A 23,232-nucleotide genomic window follows, 5' to 3' on the forward strand; every position below is an offset into this window, starting at 1 on the left:
GCACAGTACTCTCATAAGAGGACAATATTGATTAACCACCTCTGCAGAGGCATCTCTGGGACCTGGCCTGTACTTGGCTCAGAGATTGTAAAAGGCTGGTGATCATGGGTGAGTAAATGAAAGCAGATCCAGAAATTCAAAGAGATTCAAAAATGTTAATTAATTGTGGTGGGTTTTTGTTTGTTTGCTTGTGTATGTGTGTGTGTGTGTGTGTGCACGCACGCGTGTGTGTTGGCATTTAGAAGCAGAGAAAACCAGTTTTTAAAAGAAGCATTCTTATTTTGGAAATACAGTGCTTATCTATGTATATCTATATCTGTATCTATATCAATCAATCAATCAATTATCCATTTATCTTTCTTTTTCTCCTTATGCCTGGAGAACCACTTTTCAATCATAAAATAAAGATAAAGTTTGAAGCAATACTAAATATGCTAAATAAAACATGGTTCTCCAGGCTTAAGATTTTACTCTATTATTATAAACTGTTTGGAATGTTAATTATCTAGGCAATTTCCTCCATACTTCAGGGTATTTTGCCTTTAGAGAACATAGAGGGTTTAGCTTTCAAGCTCGCCCTCTGCAGTGGAAAATCTGAGGTGTAAGAGCGTTTAGATCCCAAGGAAGGGTTTGTGTGAACTCTGGCAAGTCGTTCAGACTCAGTTTGATCATCTTTCTAATCAGGGTGCTGGAATGGATGCTCTCTGAGTTGCCTTGCAGCTCTGATTTCCATGTTTCTTAGAGTCCGTGAGCTGTTTGAAACGTAAGGAGACCTTCTATTTGCTTTACACAGACCACAGCTTCTTGTCATTTGATACTGCATGTGGTTTAATTGGTTGTCCACGTGGTGGTCAGTGGCACGGAGCCTATCTCCTCTGGCAGCTTGCAATTGTGTGGTCAAAGCATGGTGGGCGTAGAACCCGGAAACTCTTTCTTCAGATTCCCTTTGCTGTATGCTATGAGCCTCAGCTACTTTGTACATAAACAGCTGGGATTTAACATCCGAATCCATGCTCAGTAATTTTCAGGTCTCAAACATAGTTGCATCAGTTTTTTTGGTCTGAATTTAGAATTATTAGTTTGTGAATAAAACCTTCAGTGAGCTATTCAAATGTTTCTCTTGTATCCAAAGCATAACATTTCCCTTGTTACCTAAGAAGAACCATCCAGTAGAGAAGTACCTTAGTTTTTGTTATTGGGTTCCAAATTGTCCATATTCAGGTTTTTAAGAACATTTTACATACATTTAATTAATGCACCATTTTTTAATCTTTTGTGGTATTTTAGTAACAATCTTAACATTCTTTGAGTTCATAATCCAGATCAAAAGGAAGAGGACAGGGGTGTGGTCAGTATCGTCTGCAGTGCTGCACTCGGCCAGTGTGGGGCCAGGAGCCAGCATTTAATGCAGATAATTTTAAGCTTGGACGTCAATTATGGCATCTCTACAAAAAATAATGTTTTGGCTGGGCACGGTGGCTCACGCCTGTAATCCCAGCACTTTGGGAGGCCGAGGCAGGTGGATCACGAGGTCAGGAGTTCAAGACCAGTCTGGCCAACATGGTGAAACCCCCTCTCTACTAAAAATACAAAAATTAGCTGGGCATGGTGGCGTGTGCCTGTAATCCCAGCTACTCAGGGGGCTGAGGCAGGAGAATTGCTTGAACTGGCACCCGGGAGGCGGAGGTTGCAGTGAGCCAAGATCGCGCCACTGCACTCCAGCCTGGGCTACAGAGCGAGACTACATCTCAAAAAAAATTTTTTTTTGCTATGTTCTATTTTTTTTGATTCCTAGTCTTATTAATGAAAAAATTTTATATACATAAAGTCCGAGCAAGTAAACCACTGCTGGTGTAGAGATGAAGACTTTGGTCTGCTTGCAACAGAGATGTGCAAAGAGACCAGGAAAATTGCTTGATTTTATTCTGTCATAGGAAAAAGGTGGATGTGCAAATTATTAAGTTTTAGGAAACTACCCAGTCAGGATTAGGATTATATAGATCCAAATGTGGAGTGTGTACCAAACTTGGAAGTAGCCAGTGACCCCCACAAACAATTTCCAACTGTTTAACTTAGGTTTTTCCGCTGTAGATGAAATCCTGTTGGTAATGGATTTAGTGTTTGTGTGGAAGAAATTACAATGTAAAGAGAGTAAATAAGTGATTTGCGCTAATTTACCACCTTGACATAATTTGTCTACAATGGTGGTGTCACATATGTTACTTAAGGTTGTTTTTTTTTCTTTTTTTCTTTTTCTCTTTCAGAAGTATGACTGCTCCTTGCAAAGTTCAGATGCTTACAAGGGGAATGCACTTTGTTCCAAATGTAACCAAATTAGCACACCTGGGGTAGAATCAACTCTGAGAATTGGTGGGTGGGTATAGATCGTGGGCATTGGTTGGTTTGTTGAGATTAAGAAGAAAAGGTCAATTAATGGGGCAGATTGTCCCGCACTGGTTCTCAGCTGCCTGCTTGAATGACATTTACCTCTCCTTAGGAGATAAGCAGTGATGGCTTTACCTGCTGGTTTCTGTCTCCAAGTTTGGATACCTCATGAGTCTGTTTGGCTCAGTATTTTTTCTCTTTGTATCGCATCTCTGAGTTTCTAAAATAATTAAGGAAAATTCTCTTCTCCAACATCCTTCAGAGGAAAGCAGATAGAATTTGTTGAACAAAGGCTAACAGGAAAGCAAGCCTCTGTGAATTGACATCTAATTTCCTGATATGGCAACCTTTGCCCAAGACTATATTTGATTATGCAATAATGTGCAAACAGAAAAATCAGAACCTGCTCATGCTGCCATATTAATAGGCACCGTCAGTCAGCCAGAGAGGGACTCACATATCAGACTTACATATTACTAAACTATTTTCTGTGTATTATCACAAAAGCGTGAATGTTTCTAGGTTGCACCTCTACGGTTTTTTTTTTTTTTCTGTGTGGCTACTTGCATTATAAAGGAAACTGTGAAAACAACAACAATCAGAACAAAACCCTGAAATGTAAAACAAAACATGTTAGAATTTCATTATACTGATAGTGGAGCCCGTTGAAATGGTAGAGAAGAGGGCTTGTAAGGGACTGGTTTTGTGAATATGTATGGCAAAACGCTAGTTTTGATGCTTCACAGTGAAGTGCTGTTAACTAATTTACACTTACTCTAACAGGTTAGTGCAAAGTGAGCTATATAGAGAGAGATTTTTAAAATTCTAGACTTATCAAAGCGCTTTGCATTTTGTAGGTTGACAGTGGGAACTAACTGGAAGGAGGCAAAACGGTGAACTTTGCCATTTTTGATTTTCAAAATACATAATGTCACTGAATAATTACCGCTTGTATTCTCTGCTATGACTTGATTTTTAGTTCAATTGCTCCGTGTTGATTAGTATATTCTTGCTCTTTCCTTCTAAATACTTAAGCTTTAAGGGGCAGCTTAACTCTGTTATAACTGCTCTTGTAACTAAATGAAATGTCCAGTGACATAAATCCAAATGATGATAGTTTGGGATTTTCCACTTTTTTAGTGCCCCCGTTCAAGCTTTGCAAGTTTGACTTGTGACACTCATAAGTCCTCAAGGCCACATTAAAGTTACTGAAGAAACTCATGAAGAGAATGTTTGGTTTGAGCCCAGGAGCGAGTGAGCCATTGAGCGCGCCAGGCAAGGAATGTGTGAAGAATGAATAATTACAGCTCCTAGGGACACTGTTGGGCTGTGGTTGCAGGGCAGGAGTGAAGAAAGGGATGAGTTTCTGGGCACTTGGCCTGGGGAGCTGACACTTAGTCCACAGCAGACTAGAAGGCATGGAAAGACCCAAGGGAACCACGGTGGGATACGAATAGCAAAAAATGGTAAAATTGGTATAAGAAACAGGAGTTTTCTTTCTTTAAATACTTGGGACACTGGGATATCTTGCTATGCTTCATCAGAAGGTAGATATATACCAGTTGCTATTGTGCCCAAAATTAAATTCTATTTAGTTTAGCTCTTAGTATGTTTATCCCTGATACAAGTGAAACCGCTGGGGGTTTTGACTACCTGAAATGTTTCTACCATCATCCTTCTGGTGGCAGCCATGTTGGTACATAGTTTCTAAGAGGGTTACAACCCGCAAGGAGCTGGTGCAGAAGAATCTCCAGGGGTTTTCAGAGCTGCAAACTTATGGGGTGCTTAGACACCTGCTCTGTTCAGATGTGATGAAAGGGAGGAAAGCAGGTAGGAGAATGGTTAAGTAGAAAGAAGTGAGGCAGACATTCTCCTTTACTTAGCTGTGAACTCTATACATGATCTGTACACCCATGGGTTTTTATACATAGCACATATGTGACTTTATACATAACACATATGTGAGATTACATTTTTATATATTTTTTAGCATTGTGTCAGGTGCAGGAACTTTTTACCTGTGTGGAGTGTTCTGTACTTTAAAAAATTTTTTTTGAGACAGGATCTCGCTCTGTCGCCCAGACTGGAGTGCAGTGGTGTGATCTTGGCTCACTGCAACCTCTGCCTCCTGCGCTCAAGTGACCCTCCCACCTCAGGCTCCCGAGTCACTGGGACTACACGTGTGCACCACCACACCTGGCTAATATTTCTATTTTTTTTTTTTAGTAGAGAGGGGGTTTCACCATGTTGCCTGGGGTGGTCTCGAACTCCTGGGCTCGTGATCCACCCGCCTCAGTTTCCCCAAGTGCTGGGATTACAGGTGTGAGCCACCATGCCCAGCCTGTTCTGTATATTTAAATTGTGAAATGAAGACCCATCTGGAGTCGATAAGATCATTATTTAGGAAATTTGATACTCATTACGCTTTGACTGCTTCCACAAAATAATATCTATTATTTTCCAAAATTAAAAAAAGTCGTCATGAAGAAAATTTTATAATATGTGAATACATTTGGATGTATTTCTTTTAGTTTTTCATGCACATTTAATATGTATGCACTATTATTTACACACTGTACATACAAGTTACTATCATACTTTTACATGTAACTTTATATTATAGATACTCTTGTGCTATTAAATATGTTTTACATTTGTTTTAAGGGCTGTATAGTATTCCCTTGACTGGCGAAATAATGTATTTTACTTAGTAGTTTTCTATTGTTGGACATTTAGATTACTTGCTCTGATTTGGTTGACTAAATAATGTTTTGATGAATATCTTTATGCCTAAGTTACTGTATGTGTTATGGATTATTTCTTTGAGATATATTTCATTAAATAAGATTGCTGAGTCAAATGGTATGAATATTGTTTTCAGGTTTTTTATCCAAGTAACCAAGTAGCTTTCAAGAAAAGATCTTTCACTTTGGGCTCCCATTGGAATGTCCAAGAATGTTCTATATCTATACTTCTAGAATCAATTTCTATTAGTAAATGGGAAGACAACTGTAGCCCAAAAAACATTTGAATGCAAAGTAAAATTGAGTTAAATCCCCAGATATTCTGAATATTACCATTATTCCAACATGATCTCATATAATAGTAAAAAATAGCATATACTTTCGTTTTACATTAAAATTGACTTTAATTTAATTATATATTTGATATTCTGATAGGTGAGCAATAGAATACACATGTTCAAGTCATTGTTTTGGTTTAGTCATTCAGACTAATTCTAATTTCCGCAGTAAATCTTACACAAGAAAAGAAAAAGTTTCTCAGAAGTCAGGCCTAAGAAGTTGGGAAAAAAATTGTTAGGGGTGGCCGGGTGCGGTGGCTCACACCTGTAATCCCAGCACTTTGGGAGGCTGAGGCAGGCAGATCACAAGGTCAGGAGATCAAGACCATCCTGGCCAACATGGTGAAACCCCATCTCTACTAAAAATACAAAAAAAATTAGCCGGGCATGGTGACCTGCACCTGTAATCCCAGCTACTTGGGAGGCTGAGGCAGGAGAATCGCTTGAACCAAGGAGTTGGAGGTTGCAGTGAGCTGAGATTGCACCACTGCACTCCAGCCTGGTGACAGAGCGACACTCCGTCTCAAAAAAAAAAAAAGTTGTTAGAGGCTCTAACCATTTTTATCTGGAGTTCCATGTGGTCAGATTCCACCAAGGGATTTAAATCTCCTTTTAATCCTGTGTTTTATCTCCACGACTGAGCCGAGCCTCGATCCCTCGGGTGTTTGAGTGCATGACACAGTGGTGAAATAAAGCATGGGGAAACTGAGGTCTCAGGCTTGGCACTGATAGGAGCCCATCATCACTGCACACACCTCTGGGGTAAGGGGTCCTCCTCTGTGTCGTTGCCTTGATCTTTGTTGGAGTGCAGTGAGGGTGTGCCAAGTGAGCACCGATTCATTGGAGGTGTTGTTTAGTGAACCATTAGTTTACTTTGCCTACATGGGTAACATTTTCGGAGACTGTTTTCCATGTAGTTAATGAGAAAAAAAAAGTCAGACATCATTTAATATGATTCAAAGTTTGGTCTACTGATGCAGAGACAAAATGTTAAGTGGCTATTAACATGTAATTGGGAAGGGCATTTGGACTAATTTGGATTTTTCCACATTGATTGTGAAATGAATCAGTAACTGTTTTTCCTCCCTACCCTAATTCTTACTCCTTCCAGCATGCCCAGAAAAGCAGCACCTTGGTGAAATCTGCTCAGAAGGGACTTCACATTTCTCCAAGTTTCTCAACTACTTCTGATCTCTCTCTGTCTGTCTCTGTCTCTCTCTTTTCTTGTTTTACGTTGTCAGGCATTTGAGCAAAGGTGCTCTTCTGCTTTCGAGAAGACGGTTGTTGCTGGTCGTCTTCTCTCCCTCTCTCCCATTCTTACTCTTCCTTCTGCTCTGTCAGAAATTTTAGTTCGACTCGTGCTTAATTGCCTGGTTCTGCCTCCCGTCTTAGGCAGCAAAGAAATCTGTTTCAAGTCCCTCTATCCCCTTTAAATCATGGGTTTATGTTGCTTTTTTCCAGCCTTCAAAAAGTTGCTGGGGAAAACGTCTGAAGCAAGCCCACACACTGGAGAGAATGGTCTCTGATGACAAAATGTCTCCTAGTAAATACATGTATTATTTTATCTTCATTGTCTTCACCACCCAGAACATTCTCTGTCCTCAAGGCCTTCATCCTAACATCCCATCTTTGCTGATAGTTATGGAACTCAAGTTCTGTTTCCATCAGAAGACCAACAGCATTGGTTTACCTGTAGCCTGCCCTCACCCCAGACCAGTGTATTTCTCACAGAGATGCTGCACCCTGCGGAATTCACCTCTCTACCCACCCTCTATATTCGGCTTTTCCTGTACCCACATTCACTGTCTCCTTTCTAAAATGATAGCTTCCTCTCCATCAGGTTCTTTCCTTTAATCTTCATATAGGAAATAGAAAGTATCTGTATTTAAAAGAGACTGGCCAATCCCTTTGCTTGGCTGCACTGCCTCTAACAGTTGAGTTCTTTTTTACAACCACCTCCCACCATGTATTTCTGGACAGTTTCTGGGACCAAAGTCAATAACCAGGTCTCCTGAATTGTGCTTCACTTGTCACTCAGTCCCAAAGATCATCTTCATCTCTTTCTTCTTTCTCCAATATGTAATTATTCACCCAGTCTTGCCTAGTAATTTTGGTAATATAGTGAAGACCGCTCCTTTTTTCCCAGTGCCTCAGTGTGGAGCCCTCAACTGTGCAGTGGTCTCTGATCTGTCTTTCACCTGTGAATCTCCTGTGGTCTGGTTCCTCTTACACAGTATTATCAGTCAATTCTTCCTGCCACTCCCAGCATAGGTAGCCCTCACGGCTCTACAGTGCCCGCTTGATGTGGGTCGTGAAGGGGTAACTGGAGCCAGTGTCTGCGGTGACGGGACACTAAGAATAAGGACCAGCTCCACCATCTGGGGAAAGTGCCTGTGGACATCCAGGCAGCCCTCAGTGCCTGGGGCAGCTCAGAAGTTAGCTCAGAAGGTAGGGAGTTCTGAGGTTCTCAAGAGGTATCAGAGCCTGCAGCACCATTTGGTCAGTACAAGAAACAAGATTTAGCTTTCTTTCTGAGAAAATGCCAGAACAATAGAAGAACAATAGACACCTCAAGCACGTGTACTGGTAGTGATGCTATTTTGATTGAGGTGACCAGAGGCAGAAGAGGACCTAATCTTCAAGGAAAGCATTGCCCAGAGAAAGAGTGCAGTGGGGCAGACAGAGCCAGATGTTGTCCTGGCGTTTAGTGTCCCTCGGAAGGAGGATGCTCTGGAGAGCTACTGTACAGCGTGCCGACTGTAGTTAATAATAACGGACATGTGAAAATTGCCAAGAGGGGATTTTAAATATTCTCACCACAAAAAATGCTAAGGATGTGAGGTGATGGATATATTCATTGGCTTGATTATACCATTCCACAGCAGGTACACACATCAAGGCCTGATGTGGTACATCATAAATATGTACAGCTTTTATTCATAAATTAAGAATACACATGAAAAAATGCTTATTAAAGGAGAGGGGCCGGGCGCGGTGGCTCATGCCTGTAATCCCAGCACTTTGGGAGGCTAAGGCGAGCGGATCATGAGGTCAGGAGATCGAGACCATCCTGGCTAACACGGTGAAACCCCATCTCTACTAAATATACAAAAAATTAGCTGGGTGTGGTGGTGAGCACCTGTAGTCCCAGCTACTCGGTAGGCTGAGGCAGGAGAATCTCTTGAACCCAGGAGGTTGAGGTTGCAGTCAGCTGAGATTGCATCATTGCACTCCAGCCTGGGCGACACAGTGAGACTCCATCTCAAAATAAATAAATAAATAAATAAAATAAAGAGAGCAAGCGATCAATTCTGAAATTTTGAGAGTCTGCAGGAAGTCTGTCCATGTCTGCTAGTTGCTGATCACCATTCCCTTAGGTACTGTGGTTACAGGGAGAACCAGAAAGGAAAGACAGAAAGAAGGTGTGCATGAGGAGGCTCTTGGTGTGCTAGTTAAATAACACTAGGTTGTTGACTTTTAAAAAATGTTTTAAAGCATGCTGTTTTTTATATAGAACAATTTATTTCTTGGGAGAGGCAGACATGCCACCTCAGATACATTTATATTTTTCGTCTATTAGCCCATGTTTCCTCCTTGCCAAGCACCCATTGAAAGCCATGTTACATAGTTTGCCTGAAAATCAGCAATGCATGTAAGGTTTCTAGTTTACTAGTGTGGTGCAAGAACATGGCTTTTTTTCCTAAAAAAAAAAAAATCTGAAATTAGCTAGGAAAGGAACAAATTTGACAGTATGAAATCTAGAGAAATGAAGGCATGATTTATGCTTGGACCAAAATTTATTTACTGGAATGCTGAATCAACAGTAACATAAAGGACCCCCTTATGAGGGGTCCCCCAACATAAGGGACCCCTCATTACCAAAAATACTAATGAGTTAGATATACTATTGATTTTTTTAAGGGTGCTTTGGAAATAATAGGCTATAATGAAAATTAGGAGTGTAACATCAAATTCTGAATCAGGAGGAGGCAGTGGAGGTGGTTACTTTCAGATTCTTTATCTCATGATCTTCTGTGTCTAGAGAGCCCTTTTTTAACGAAGGAAATCTGATCACTGCACTGTTATTACTGCTGGGCTGTGTTCCAGGAGTCGGAAATTGTAGCCTTTGGAACAATGCAGCTTTCCCTCTGCAATTGTTCTGGACACATTCCTGAGCATCTCTGGTTTGAATTTCTACAATGTAATTGTTGCCAGTTGATGTTTAAAAGGTTATTATTTTAAATATTTGATTAACATGGATAGTAAAACGTGCTTTGTTAAAGAAAGAAAGGAATCCTGTGAATTCTAGATAGCCTTATCATCAGAAACCATTTTTTCCCCAAGTTGACTAACATGGAAAATACAAAAGCTCAGATTTTGAAGAACTTTTGTAAAAACGCATCACATATGTTTCAGCATTAGCAGTTCTTCAATCTTTTGTTATCTGGAAAGATTATAAAAATCTAGAGATTTCACTATTCTTAAGTGTGAATTGTATTTTATAATACATAATTTTAGAGGAAAAAAAGGGCCAAATACTGACTTGTGTTACTTGAGGGACTTAAGAATAAACACATCTGATTATATCATAATGAAATCTGAAAATAAATGTTTGGCAAAATGTCTGTAATTCATGATATTTCTGAGTTTCATTAAGTAATTAGCAAAAAAATGTACTTTTCTTATTCATTCAATATAACAGCATTGCCTTGACTTCTTCACTTTCTAGCCTGCATCACAGGTTTTTACAGGCTTTCATATCTCTGGCAGTTTTCTACTATTTATGAGTTGAGCATTTTATGAAATTCTATTTTTTTCAATTTAATAATAAAGCCATTTTACTCTAAAGAAGCTTCTTGCATTAACTTTTCTCTTCATAATCAGCTTAAATTTAATGTAAACACACATTTTAGTTAATCTTAATTCACTTGTCTCTGTGTATTCTGCCCAATTCTTATTATTTAACTGAGCATGCCTCGAAGATAGGTACCATGTCAGCTGGTCCCTTTGCTTGACACACAGCAAAGAAAATTTTTAAAGCATAATTTATGCTTTCCTAACAAAAAAATTGACATTTCCATTATATCATACAGTTTCTCAGTTTGAGTGGGGAATACCCTATTCTCTGAGCAGTTCATCTAGAAAGCAACGGAAGGGCAGTATCTTGGTAGTGAATGGGGTCTAAGCCTTAGTATTCCACTACTGCTAATTGAGGGCTTGGGTTGAATGGATAATTAACACCCACAGTTTATTGGAAACCTCATTTTAGTAAGTAGTTTTAACTTCTTCCTTCCCTGAACCTCTCCTAGAGTTGCTAATGTGTAGCAACATGGCCTGATTTGAATTCCAACTCCTTTAATTTCCCAGTCTTCTTTCTGTTGGAGGTGCTTAGAAGCAGGAATACCATCAAAAGGCGTGAAGACACAGGGGAAGAAGAAATTGAAGGGAGAATAGAAACAGTTAAATTTTTCTAAACAGATTTCCAATTCTGGCCAAGATGGAATAGTGCCATTCCTCCCAGGTCCTTCCTCCCGGAACACAAAACTCTGGCCATAACACAACAAATAAACACAGGAAGAATCTGAAGGTTGAAAGAGAAAGGCAGCTTGCCTGAGAACCTCAGGGCTTGGGGAATGATGCTGCGTTGAGTTCCTTAGGCTTTCTTTTTGCCTTTCATGTATCCCAGATACTGCTCTGGGAAGTCTGCAACCTGACACTGCTGACAAGCAGACAGACACACAAACAAACAAACACCAACAGAAAAGCCCCCGCGAAAGGACCAGGAAAAAGATGGTCTAAGAGCACAAAAAACTTTTTGATAATGCCTACCCTACTCCAGCCAAACACCAACCAAAAGCTGCATGCACTTCCTCCTCGTTTCAGCAGTCAAGCTGGGAGCTAATCTTTCACCCACCACTGAGTAGAAACAGGAGGATGTGCTCCCAACATACAGAAGAACCAAATGACGCCATCAGTCAACAGGATTTGATTGACATTTATAGAACATTTTACACAACAAAAGCAGAATAAACATTCTTTTCGTCTGCCCAGAGAGCATTTCAGAAGATAAACCATACCATGAGTCTTAAACAAACTCTAGTACATTTAAAATATTAGAATTATACAGTTTATGTTTTCTAAGCATAGTGAAATCACACTAGAAATCAGTGACAGAAAGATAACACTAAATCACTAAACTCTTGGAAGTTAAACAGTAAACTTTTAAGGAATCCATAAGTCTAAGAGAAAGTCTCAAAGAAAATAAAATGATACATAGTACTGAATGAAAATGAAAATGCAGCATATCAAAATTTGGAGTGCACAGTTAAACCAGTGCTGATGGTGAAATTGTAGCACTGAACGATTAAAAAAAAAAGAAAGAAAAAAAAACTCTCAAATTTAAGTCCTCAAAAACTAGTAAAGGTAGATCAAAACAAACCCAAACCAAGCAGATGATTTTGTCTTATTTTTATTTGTTTATTTATTTATTTTGAGATGGAGTCTCATTCTGTTGCCCAGGCTGGAGTGCAGTAATGCTGTCTCTGCTCATTCACCCTCCACCACCTGGGTTCAAGTGATTCTCCTGCCTCAGCCTCCCAAGTAGCTGGGACTCCAGGTGCACACCACCACGCCTGGCTAAATTTTGTATTTTTAGCAGAGACCGGGTTTCACCACATTGGCAAGGCTGGTCTCAAACTCCTGGTCTCAAGTGATCTGCCCACCTTGGCCTCCCAAAGTACTGGGATTACAGGCATGAGCCACTGTGCCCAGCCCAAACCAAGCAGATGTAAGAACATTATAAAGATAAAAGAAGAAATAAATGAAATTGAAAACAAAAACCAATAGAGAAAGTTAATCAAATAAAAATTTTTATCTTGCCCCCCAAAATCAATTAATTTGATAAACCTTGGACAAAAATAAAAAGAGAAAGACATCATGTCAGGAATGAAACAGAAGCTATCACCACACATCCCACATACGCTTAAAAGAAAATAAGGGAATATCATGAACAATTTTATACATATAAATTCAACACTTCAGAAAAAATAGACCAATTCCTTAAAAAACAAAAGTTACTAAAATGTACCCAAGATGAAGTAGAGAATCTTAGTAGTCCATTAATGACTAAAGAACTTGAATTTGTAATTAGAAGTTCCCAAAAAAGAAATCTCTGGGCCCAGATAATTTCGCTGGAGAATTCTATGGTACATTTAAAGAAGAATTATTACTAGCTGTATGCAGTCTCCTCTAGAAAATAGAAGAGGAGGGAACCATTCCCAACTAATTTTACGAAACCAGTATTACACTGATACCAGGAAGAAAGACAGTGTACTAAAGGAAATCATGGAACAAAATCTCTCAAGAACAATGGCACAAAAATTCTGAACAAAATATGGGCAAATCAAAGCCAGCAATATCTTAAAGGAATTATATGCCATGACCAAGTGTGATTTATTCCAGGTGTGCAAGGCTGTTTGAAGAGTTGAAAATCAACCACTGTATCCACAGTATTGACAGGTTAAAGAAAAAAATTGTAGGCAAAAAAAAAAAAAAAAAAAAGCATTTGAAAAATACAGTACCCATTCATGATAAAAATTCTAAATAAAAAAAAAAATTATCAAGACTTTTACAGAAAAAGGAAAGAATAGGGGAGAATTTCCTTAATTTATAAAGAGAATCTACAAAAATCCTACAGCTGTCATTATAGTTAAAGGTGAATGACTGGATTTTTTCCCCCGATTGTGAACAAGGCAAAGATATCCACTTTCACCTATCTTATTTTAGCTACTTCAGTAAAGCACAGGCGATAAATAGAAAACATACAGATTGGGAAGGAAGAAATAAAACAGTCTCTGATTGACATGGTTATCCACATAAAAAATCCCAAAGAATTTATATAAAAACTTCTGGAACTGATAAGTGAATTAAACAAGATTACTGGATACAGGATCAACACAAAAATCAATCACATCTATACGCTAACAACAAATATGTGGGAACTGAGATTAAAATAAAGACATAACATTCAGAATCACTCTAAGAAAATGAAGTACTTAGGTATAAACTTAATAAAACAAGTGTAGAAACTGTATGCTGAAAAAATGCTGTTAAAAGAAATGAAAGAAGACCTAACTAAATGGAGAAACTTCCCGTTTTCATGAATTGGAAGACTTACCGTAGCAAAATGTCAATTCTCCGCAAATCAATCTATAGCTTTTATGCAGTCCCTATCAAAGTCCCAGCAAGGATTTTTGTACACACAGACACACATACTCTAAAATTTATATTGAAGTCTGGGAGAAGGGGATTTATACTGAAGTCTGAAGACAGGGATTGCATAAAAGCTATAGACTGATTTGAGGAGAATCCCAGTCTGGGAGGACACTGTGGGGGAACATTCTGCACCATGGTTATGCTTGCTGTATTACCACAGTAGTCAATGGAATAGAATAGTCAATTCAGAAATAGACCCCCACAAATATGCCCAACTGATTGTTTGTTTGTTTGTTTGTTTATTTATTTATTTTGAGATGGAGTCTTGCTCTGTCGCCCAGGCTGGAGTGCAGTAGTGCGATCTCTGCTCACTGCAAGTTCCGCCTCCCGGGTTCATGCCATTCTCCTGCCTCAGCCTCCTGAGTTAGCTGGACTACAGGTGCCCGCCACCATGCCCGGCTAATTTTTTGTATTTTTAGTAGAGATGGGGTTTCACCGTGTTAGCCAGGATGGTCTCTATCTCCTGACCTCGTGATCTGCCCCTCTCAGCCTCCCAAAGTGCTGGGATTACAGGTGTGAGCCACCGTGCCTGGCCACCCAACTGATTTTTAACAAAGGTTCAAAGCAATTCAGTGGAGTGCCTTTATAACAGTGGTGATGGGCAAATGACTTTGACCTAAACCTCAGACTTACACAAACTCCAAAAAAAAAAAAAAAAAAAACGGACTTAAATGTAAAATGTAAAACTTCGGAAAAAAACATAAAAACATCTTTAGGACATAGGGCTAGAAGAATAATTCTTAAATTTAACACCAAAAGCATGATTCATAAAAGGAAAAATTGGTAGACTGAACCTCATCAAATTAAAACATTTGTTCTGCAAAAGACTCTAAAGACTCGCGTACACTTAGAAAAAGTATCTCCAAACCATGCATTTGACAAAGAACTTGGAGTATATAAAGAATTCCCAAAATTCAGCAGTAACAAACAATCCAGTCAGAAAATGGGCAAAATATATGCACTGACATTTCAGGAAAGAGTATATACAGATGGCCAATAAGCACATGCAAAAATGTCCAACATCATTAGCCATTAGCAAAATGCAAAAAAAAGCCACAGTGAGATATTCCTAAACACCTATCAGAATGTCTGTAAGAATAATAAAAAAAAGTGACACTTTAATACTGGGTAGAAGGTAGAGAAGCTGGATTGATCACTCCTACGTTGCTGGTGGAAATTAGAAAATCATACAGCCACTCTGGAAAATAAGTTGGCAGTTTCTTATAAAATTAAATCTGCAGTTACCTTACAACCCAGCAATTGCACTCTGTGGCATTTATCCCAGAGGAATGAAAACCAATAGTCACACAAAAACCTATAAACAAATGTTCACAGCATCTTTATTTTTAATAGCCTGAAACTGGAAACAAACTAAAATTGTGAATCATTAAACAAACTATGGTGCATTCACACCATGGAATTCTATTCAGCAACAAAAAGAAACTATTGATACAGGCACCAACTTGGATGGCGCTCATGGAATTATGCTTATTAAGCGTAAAGGTTACACTATATTTTATTTACATAATTATTATGAAATAATAAAATTACAGAGAAAGAGGACACATTAGTGGTTGCCAGTGATAGATGGCGGAGGCCAGTGGAGGAGGGGTGTGGGTAAAGAAGGTGACACCCGGAGCCTTGTGGTGTGAGAAAAAAACTGAGCCCAGGAGGTCGAGGCTGCAGGGAGTCTACGCCTATGATAAAATTGCATAGACCTATAGCTGTTCCTGCCCACATATGAATACACACCCACGAGTGCATGAAATCCTGGTGAAATCTGAATGAGGTCGTGGATTGTACCATATCACTTTCCTGGTTTTGATATTGTACTATAGTTACACATGATGTAAACACTGAGAAAACTGGGTATGGAACCTCCCAGTACAATTTTTTTTACAACTTCTTAAGAATTTATTTTTCTTTCAAAATTAAAAAAATGTTAAACTTTCTGAAAACCTATTGATATAGTTTGAATATATGTTTCTGCCTAATCTCACGTTGAACTGTAATCCCCAGTGTTAAGGTGGGGCCTGGTGGGAGGCGTTTGGGTCATGGGGATGAATTCCCTCATGGCTTGGTGCTGTCCTCATGGCTGTTAGTGAGTGAGTTCTCACGAGATCTGGTTGTTTACATGATGCGTGTGGCACCTCCCCTGCCAATCACTCTCTTGCACCTGTTCTCGCCAAGGGATGTGCTGCTCCCACTTTGCCATCCACCATGAGTAAAAGTTCCCCGAGGCCTCTCTAGCACCATGCTTCTTGCATAGACTGTGGAACTGTGAGCCAATTAAGCTTCTTTTCCTTATAAATTACCAAGTTTTAGGTATTTCTTTATAGCAATGCAAAAATGGTTTAATACACAAACACACACGTATACACTTATATAAATAAATGTCAATAAGTAAAAATTTTCTTGAGGATATAACTTGAAAATTGAAAATATGATTTTTGATGTCGTGAGTTTGATACTGGTTATTCAAGTTTTAATGAAAGTTTCTGTTATTGGTTGGGCACAGTGGCTCACGCCTGTAATCCCAGCACTTCGGGAGGCCGAGGTGGGCAGATCAGCTGAGGTCAGGAGTTAGAGACCAGCCTGGCCAGCATGGTGAAACCTCGTCTCTACTAAAAATACAAAAATTAGCCAGGCATGGTGGCAGGCATCTGTAATCCCAGTTACTCAGGAAGCTGAAGCAGGAGAATTGCTTGAACCCAGGAGGCAGAGGTTGCAGTGAGCTGAGATGGCACCATTGCACCTCAGCCTGGGCAACAGAGCAAGACTCTGTCTCAAAAAAAAAAAGTTTCTGTTATTGTTGATGAGTTAAGTTGAACACGATTTCCACTGTAGTTATTAACTCTTTATTTCGATAAGGAAGCATAGTTTAAATTTTTAAAAATTACAAAACCAAAAGCCATGGGAGTTACAAAATTAGTTAAATGTTTATACAGGCTATCTAATTTTTTAAGTGAAATATCTGAGAATTTTCATGCTTGATTTTAATATCAAATGCAATTACTCAACTGCTGTGTCCTGAACCATGCCCAATTGCATGGATAAGAGCATGTAGATTGTGCTGTTTTTGTATGGGTCACTCAGAAAACCTCGCCCTGTGTAAAATTCCTTCTCTTTAGTTTGTGTGAAGCTTGGCTGGTGTTTTAGTGGGAGACACGATGTTGGTCACACTGGGAGGGGAATTAAGTACATAAGACTTTGTTTTGGGGTGACTGGTCTCATTCTTTTTCCCTAGTTTCCTTCCCCATCAGTAAATGCATTCTCTTTCCTACTTAGCGGGGAGAGTTGAGAAAGAAGTTTGTTTTAGAGAAATCTGAAATGAGTTTCTTAGAGACGAGTGCTCAAAGCATACAAATTGCTGTTGATATTTGTGTGCATCTGCATTCATCTCTGGTGACCAATCTAATCACAGCTTGGAGTCAGTTGCTTGGTAGGAATGCAACTGGTGCAAGGTAAGTGTTCATAAAGAGAGGTGATCAGCAGATGGGGAAGACAGTCACTGTAATGACAGAAAATGGCCTTTTCCTATTAAGGCTGTCGGATTACATTTTGCTGAGTAACAAAACATACAGAAAAACTAATGATGTTCACTTTCCCCACAATGTTGGATTTTCTTCGCTCTGGCATAGACTGTCCATTGATCTAATGAAACCTTTATGTGAACACTTAGCTATACTCTGGCATCATTCTGACTTGAGAAATATTTACAATAATATATACCAATAGCCAAAAGCCTACAATTTAGGGCAAGTTAAAGATTATATGGTTAAATAACAACAGCCATCTGTCACAGTAGAACACTCAAAGAGACTAAGTAAATTGCTCCAAGGCATGTAGCCTTCGTGGAACTGGGATTCAACTCCTACCTGAAATGTTTCTCCTGCAGAGCTGAGGGGTGTGTTAGGGGCTGTGGGAAGAGTAGAGATGAGAGGCAGAAGAAAAGAGTATTGTCTATTTCATGTGTGCCATTTTCAAGGAGAAAACAAACTCCAGCTGGGCGCGGTGGCTCACACCTGTAATCCTAGCACTTTGGGAGGCCGAGGCAGGTGGATCACGAGGTCAGGAGTTTGAGACCAGCCTGACCAACATGGTGAAACACCATCTCTACTAAAAATACAAAAATTGGCCTGGCGTGTTGGTGCATGCCTGTAATCCCAGCTACTCAGGAGGCTGAGGCAGGAGAATCGCTTGAACCCGGGAGGCGGAGGTTGCAGTGTGCTGAGATCCTACCACTGCACTCCCGCCTGGGTGCCATAGTGAGACTCTGTCTCAAAAAAAAAAAAAAAAAAAAAAAAAAGAATCTCTAATGGCTAATGATAAGGTGAGGAGGCTTGTTGTATAGATACTAATCATTCCCAAATTAATATGTAAGATGAAATTCCAATTGGAATTATAACTTTTGGCAAGAACTTAATAAATTGATAAAGTTCATGTGACAGAATACGTGGGTGAGAATAACAAAGTTTGGGAGAAAAAGATGAATTACAGGACTTTCCTTAAGCATTTAAAAAGCAGTTGGAAACGAGGGCCGGTCAGTCACAGCAGGATGATATAGTGAATCAGTGGAAGAGAAAAGACAGTTCTGTAGCAGACACATTCATACATGGGAATTTAGACAGGTAATACAGATGGTGCGTCAAGCCTTGGCAAAGGGATAGTCTACTTAAGGTGTTGGGTGAAAACATTAGACACAGTTTTCTATCTCATGCCATGTATGAAATATCTGATGGAGCAAAAGCTTGCGCATTTTAAAAGGACTTGGGAGAAAACATAAAGGAATATTTGGACCACATCTTGAATATAAGTTATAATCCTAGAGTAGGAGAGGCTTTTTTTTTTTCAATACATCATAGAACAGAAACTAAAGAAGAACAGAGTTTAAACTAAAAATTGGGTAAAGAATGGATGAGACAATATTCACGCCAAAGGGTAAAGATCCAATGCAGTAAAAGGACTCCCAGGCTTCAAAGACGTCAGAGAGCCAGTCCTGGGAAGGACCCAAGAGGCAAACTCTAAGAAATACATGGATAGTGGTAATGGGGAGGCAGTCAGTATCGATGATATGCTTAGAGAGACATAAGGATAAGTCACTTTTCACCCAGCATTACTAAGGATATGGGAAAATGTGCTTCTGAAAAATGTCATGTAGGAGTGCATAAGGGGCCAGTATAAAAAAAACTGCGTACTTTTAACCCAGAAATTGCATTGTGAGGATTTTCCTCCGAAAATATTTACATGATTGTTACAGAGATTCTAATTGCATCCTTTAGAACTGCAAATACTCATAGTAGGAAAGGCTGGTTAAATTAGCATAAATACTGTCAGACAACTGGATAAAACTCTCCAAAGAGTGAGGAGGGCCAAGGCAGGAGCATCTCTTGAGACCAGGAGTTTGAGACCAGCCAGGGCATGATAGCGAGACCCCCATCTCTGCAAAAAATTAAAAAGTTTAGCCGACATAGTGGTGCATGCCTGTAGGCTCACCTACTCGGGAGGCTGAGGCAGGAGGATCGCGTGAGCCCAGGAGTTTGAGACTGCAGTGAGCTAGGATCCTGCCAGGGCACTCCAGCCTGGGGGACAGAGTGAGACCCTATCTCCAAAAAACAGACAAACGAAAATGAGGTGTATATATTCACATGATGCTGCAGTCATAAATATTTGCAAAACCAGCATACGTAGGATGGACATGAGTTAAGAAATAAATGTATATAAACCGGAAATGACCAAGAAGGGTTATGTGTTTAGTTCTTTTAGGAGGTGTCAGGGAGATGAAGTCATAGGTTGCTTACATGTATATGTGTATAAGATTGTCTTTTTAATGGAGATGGAGATACTGGACAGCAGACTGTGATGACTGTGATGGGTCTCGTGTGTCAGTGTCTGGTAATGGCACTGTGCCCAATGGAAAGGCTACCATGTTTATTTTCCTTTTTTTCTTCTCTGAAGAATATGTAGAAATCGCTGAAAGCAACTATTCATCATATGATGGGGAACTCAATTCATATAAGGCTTCTGCATTTTCCACTCTGACCCTAAGCTTGGTACTTCAAGGGATGAAAGATTAAAAAGAAAAGGAAGTAACACCACATAAAGTCCATATAGGAATTTTTTTGCCATGTGCTTGTATAAAGTACTGGTGTACACACACACACACACACACGCACACAGACACACACTCATTCCTCCCTCGCCCATCCTGCCATTCTACAGGTGAGGAAATCGAGGCATTCTGTGAGTTCTCCTGGCCCATCTGAAATTCTGACTCAGAGTCGGCTCCGTAACTTGGCTGTGTGCCGCTCCCGCCATCTCCCCCTCCAAGTACTTCCAGGAGTGCTTGTGTGTGTTGGGGAACCTGGGAGGAGTCTTATGGCATATTGTGCACACCAGCAGACTCTGAGAGTGAATGAGTACATTCTTAGTACTCTGCTGGGACAAGCAGGAGTGGCCAAGGCTGTCCTGGACAACATGGGGCCACCAAAACTGACCATCACGTTAGATGTGGCTCCTATTGCCTGATACTGTGAATGTGCTTCACAGCACAGATTAGGAAAAGTCCTGTGAGGATTCCAAGGAGGGAGAGCCAAGCCTCAGCTGTGGAGACAGGGAGGCTTCCTGGGGTGCCCACGGGACAGAGGGAGGTTGTCCTGGTCCCTTGGGTGCTCCAGAGGAGGAGGAGAGAAGACAGACCCAGTGAGTGGACCAGGTGCTTTCGGGCTGCAGTGGACGTCAGATGCAGGTGCTCCTTCAGCCATTTCTCCTGCCAGGAACACAGCCCAGTCCCCAGGTCCTCACTGCAGCATCCTTGTCATCTGCTTGGCGGTATCCTTTGATCCTTGAAGAGCCAGCCTGTCTTCCCCCTCATAGTGAACCCCCTCTCCCATTCAGCCAGGGTGAATTGATCACTACTTCTACCCCATTGGGCCCCTGAGCCCTGCATTCACTTCAGCTGCTCTTTTCACATTATCCTGAGTGTTGGCTCATTGGAGTGTGTCCCCTGTGGGCTTCCCGTTCCTACAGAACAGAGACCCCCAGCCTAGCTCCCCTGCCTGCTCGCCAAGCTAGCACCTGGCACACTGTGAGGATGGGAATGGTGGGGGGATCTCAAGTCACTTGGTCAGCCCTGGGAAGCTGCCGATTGTTGTTTCAGCAAGAGAGTGATGATACCCACACTGGCTTAGAGGAAGATTATTTTGTTGACAAGTTGTTTAAAAGCAAGGGAGTCTTGGAGACAGAGACAAATGAGCGGCTCGTGCAGGTGTCACGGCAGGAAGTGGAAAGGTCTCTGTTAAGAGGCTGGCTCTAGCAAATCTCTTGTGTGCAGCCCCTTTTGTTTTCTGAAGATAAGAATGGATTTTATCTTAACCCCATTATTCTGTTTTCTGTTTTATAAATTCTTTTCCTAGCATAAAGGAAAGATAAACGATGGATAGTCCAATTAAGAAAAGTGATGGATGTTCCAATTATCCTGATTTGATCTGTACACAGTATGTGAACATAACAAAATATCACATATACCCCCCCAAATATGCACATCTATTATGTATCAATAAAAATCTTTTTCTAATAAATTTTCAAACTTCATTTTTCCAAATTTATAGTCTAGACACACCTAGTATTTGCTATTTAGAAATACCTGGTCAATGAGAAAAGGAACGCTCATCCTGCCTGCCAAATCGGCCCCTCCTTGCATTGTGAATATTTGGTGTAGAAAGGTGAATTAATTAATGCATTAATTCACTCGGCAAATATTTACTGAACACCTGCTGATCCCTTCATAGATTTCTATTTCCCAGCAACCGTATCGGACCAACCATTGGCTATAAACAAGTAGTTTTTGTCAATAAGGATAAAGCTGTCTGGATTTTTAGGGAAGTTAACTATTCCTTCTACTCGGCACTTCTGAAACAAGCAGAGACGAGAATAAGCTGCACACAGTGGTATCTACTTGGCCAAACGTCGCTGTTGTTTGAGAACAAGCTGGTGTGGGTTTCTGTAGACACTTGACCTTACTGAGTGTGATGTAGGACGGCCAAGTGGAGCAGACAGGGCTGGGCTGGGCGAGGCTGGACAGAGGTGCCCTATCCGCCTCCCAGTGTCAGCTGTGCTAGGACTCCATGGAGCATCAGCACCAGGCAGTGATGAGCTGGGTCACTGTGGGCCACGGTGTCCCTTCTCTAAGCCCATATTTGAGCTCCTATCTTTGCAATTTATCTATCAGGGTTGTTGTTGGAATTAAATTAGACATATTGTTAGGAAAGAAAACTGCACGTGCTGAATACATCCTAGGTCTTTCTTCCCCTTTTTTTCTGTTTACCTCATCAAATGTGAAAAACCCACTTTCTCTTCCTCTGTTATGTAATTGTTTCTGTTTTATTAAGATATATGGCTAATTTCTCATGGATAAATGCATCTAACCCTCAGGCTGAGATAGCTCAGGGAGCCAGGGAATGTGGACAGAGAGTAAGCCCTGGTCCTCCTGGAAAGTGAGACTGAGCCTCTCTCCTGATTGCAGCAAAGTTACATGTTGTCTGGGAGGGAATTCCAAGGTAGGATGGGAGGTGGTAACAACAGGTGCAGTTACAGAGGGAAGATAAGTGCAAAGAAGGGGGTGACCAGGCAAGGGCGCCGTGAGAGTCAGTCCTTGCGGTCTGCAGTCTCAGTGTATGAGAGTATTCACTACAAGCTTAGCTTTCTCTGCCAATGTTTTGTATTGTTTATTGAGTTCCCTTTAAATAGTTTCAGCCAAAAAAGGAATTATAATTCTCATAGAAGACAAGGAGACAGGGACAAAGGTTCTCTCAGGTGCAGCTGGTAGAAAGAGAAATCCGTCCTTTTTGTCAATAAGCCCAAGACTGGATGGGTGCTGTGGCTCATGCCTGTAATCCCAGCATTTTGGGAGGCCGAGGCGGGTGGATCAACTGAGGTCAGGAGTTCTAGACCAGCCTGGCCAACATTGTGAAACCCCGTCTCTACTAAAAATACAAAAATTAGCCAGGCATCGTGGCGGGTGCCTGTAGTCCCAGCTATGCGGGAGGCTGAGGCAGGAGAATTGCTGGAACTGGGGAGGTGGAGGTTGCAGTGAGCCGAGGTCACACCATTGCACTCCAGCCCAGGCGACAACTCCATCTCCAAAAACAAAACAACAGCAAGAAGAAGAACAAAAAAAAAACAAAACAAAACATAAGCCGAAGACTCTTCAAAAAGTCGATAAATTTTGCCTAGTAATTTCTCTTCCAGCAATCAACCACACAGAAACATTCAGGAACTTAGACAAGGACTCGTGCCACATTGTAGTTTTAGTAGCAAGAAAGGAGAAACAAACTCAGTGTCCAGTGAGTAATTGTATATTGAAACGATAGAATATTACACAGCAATAAAAATTCATGTCTTCAGAACTATTTCCTTATGGCGGAATGTTTATATAACATTAAGTAAAAAAGTATGATATGAAAGTGTATGAACAGAATGATCCCCTAGTG

At 40.5% G+C, this 23,232-nt stretch overlaps 1 protein-coding gene across 4 annotated transcripts in view; it reads left to right on the plus strand.

The window, feature by feature from the left end:
• GABRB3 (gamma-aminobutyric acid type A receptor subunit beta3) overlaps positions 1–23,232 on the plus strand; it is a 228,800-nt gene that overhangs the window by 12,703 nt on the left and 192,865 nt on the right. The window lies entirely within an intron of this gene.

Source organism: Pan troglodytes, chromosome 16 (assembly GCF_028858775.2).
Source record: "Pan troglodytes isolate AG18354 chromosome 16, NHGRI_mPanTro3-v2.0_pri, whole genome shotgun sequence".
Taxonomy (NCBI): domain Eukaryota; kingdom Metazoa; phylum Chordata; class Mammalia; order Primates; family Hominidae; genus Pan; species Pan troglodytes.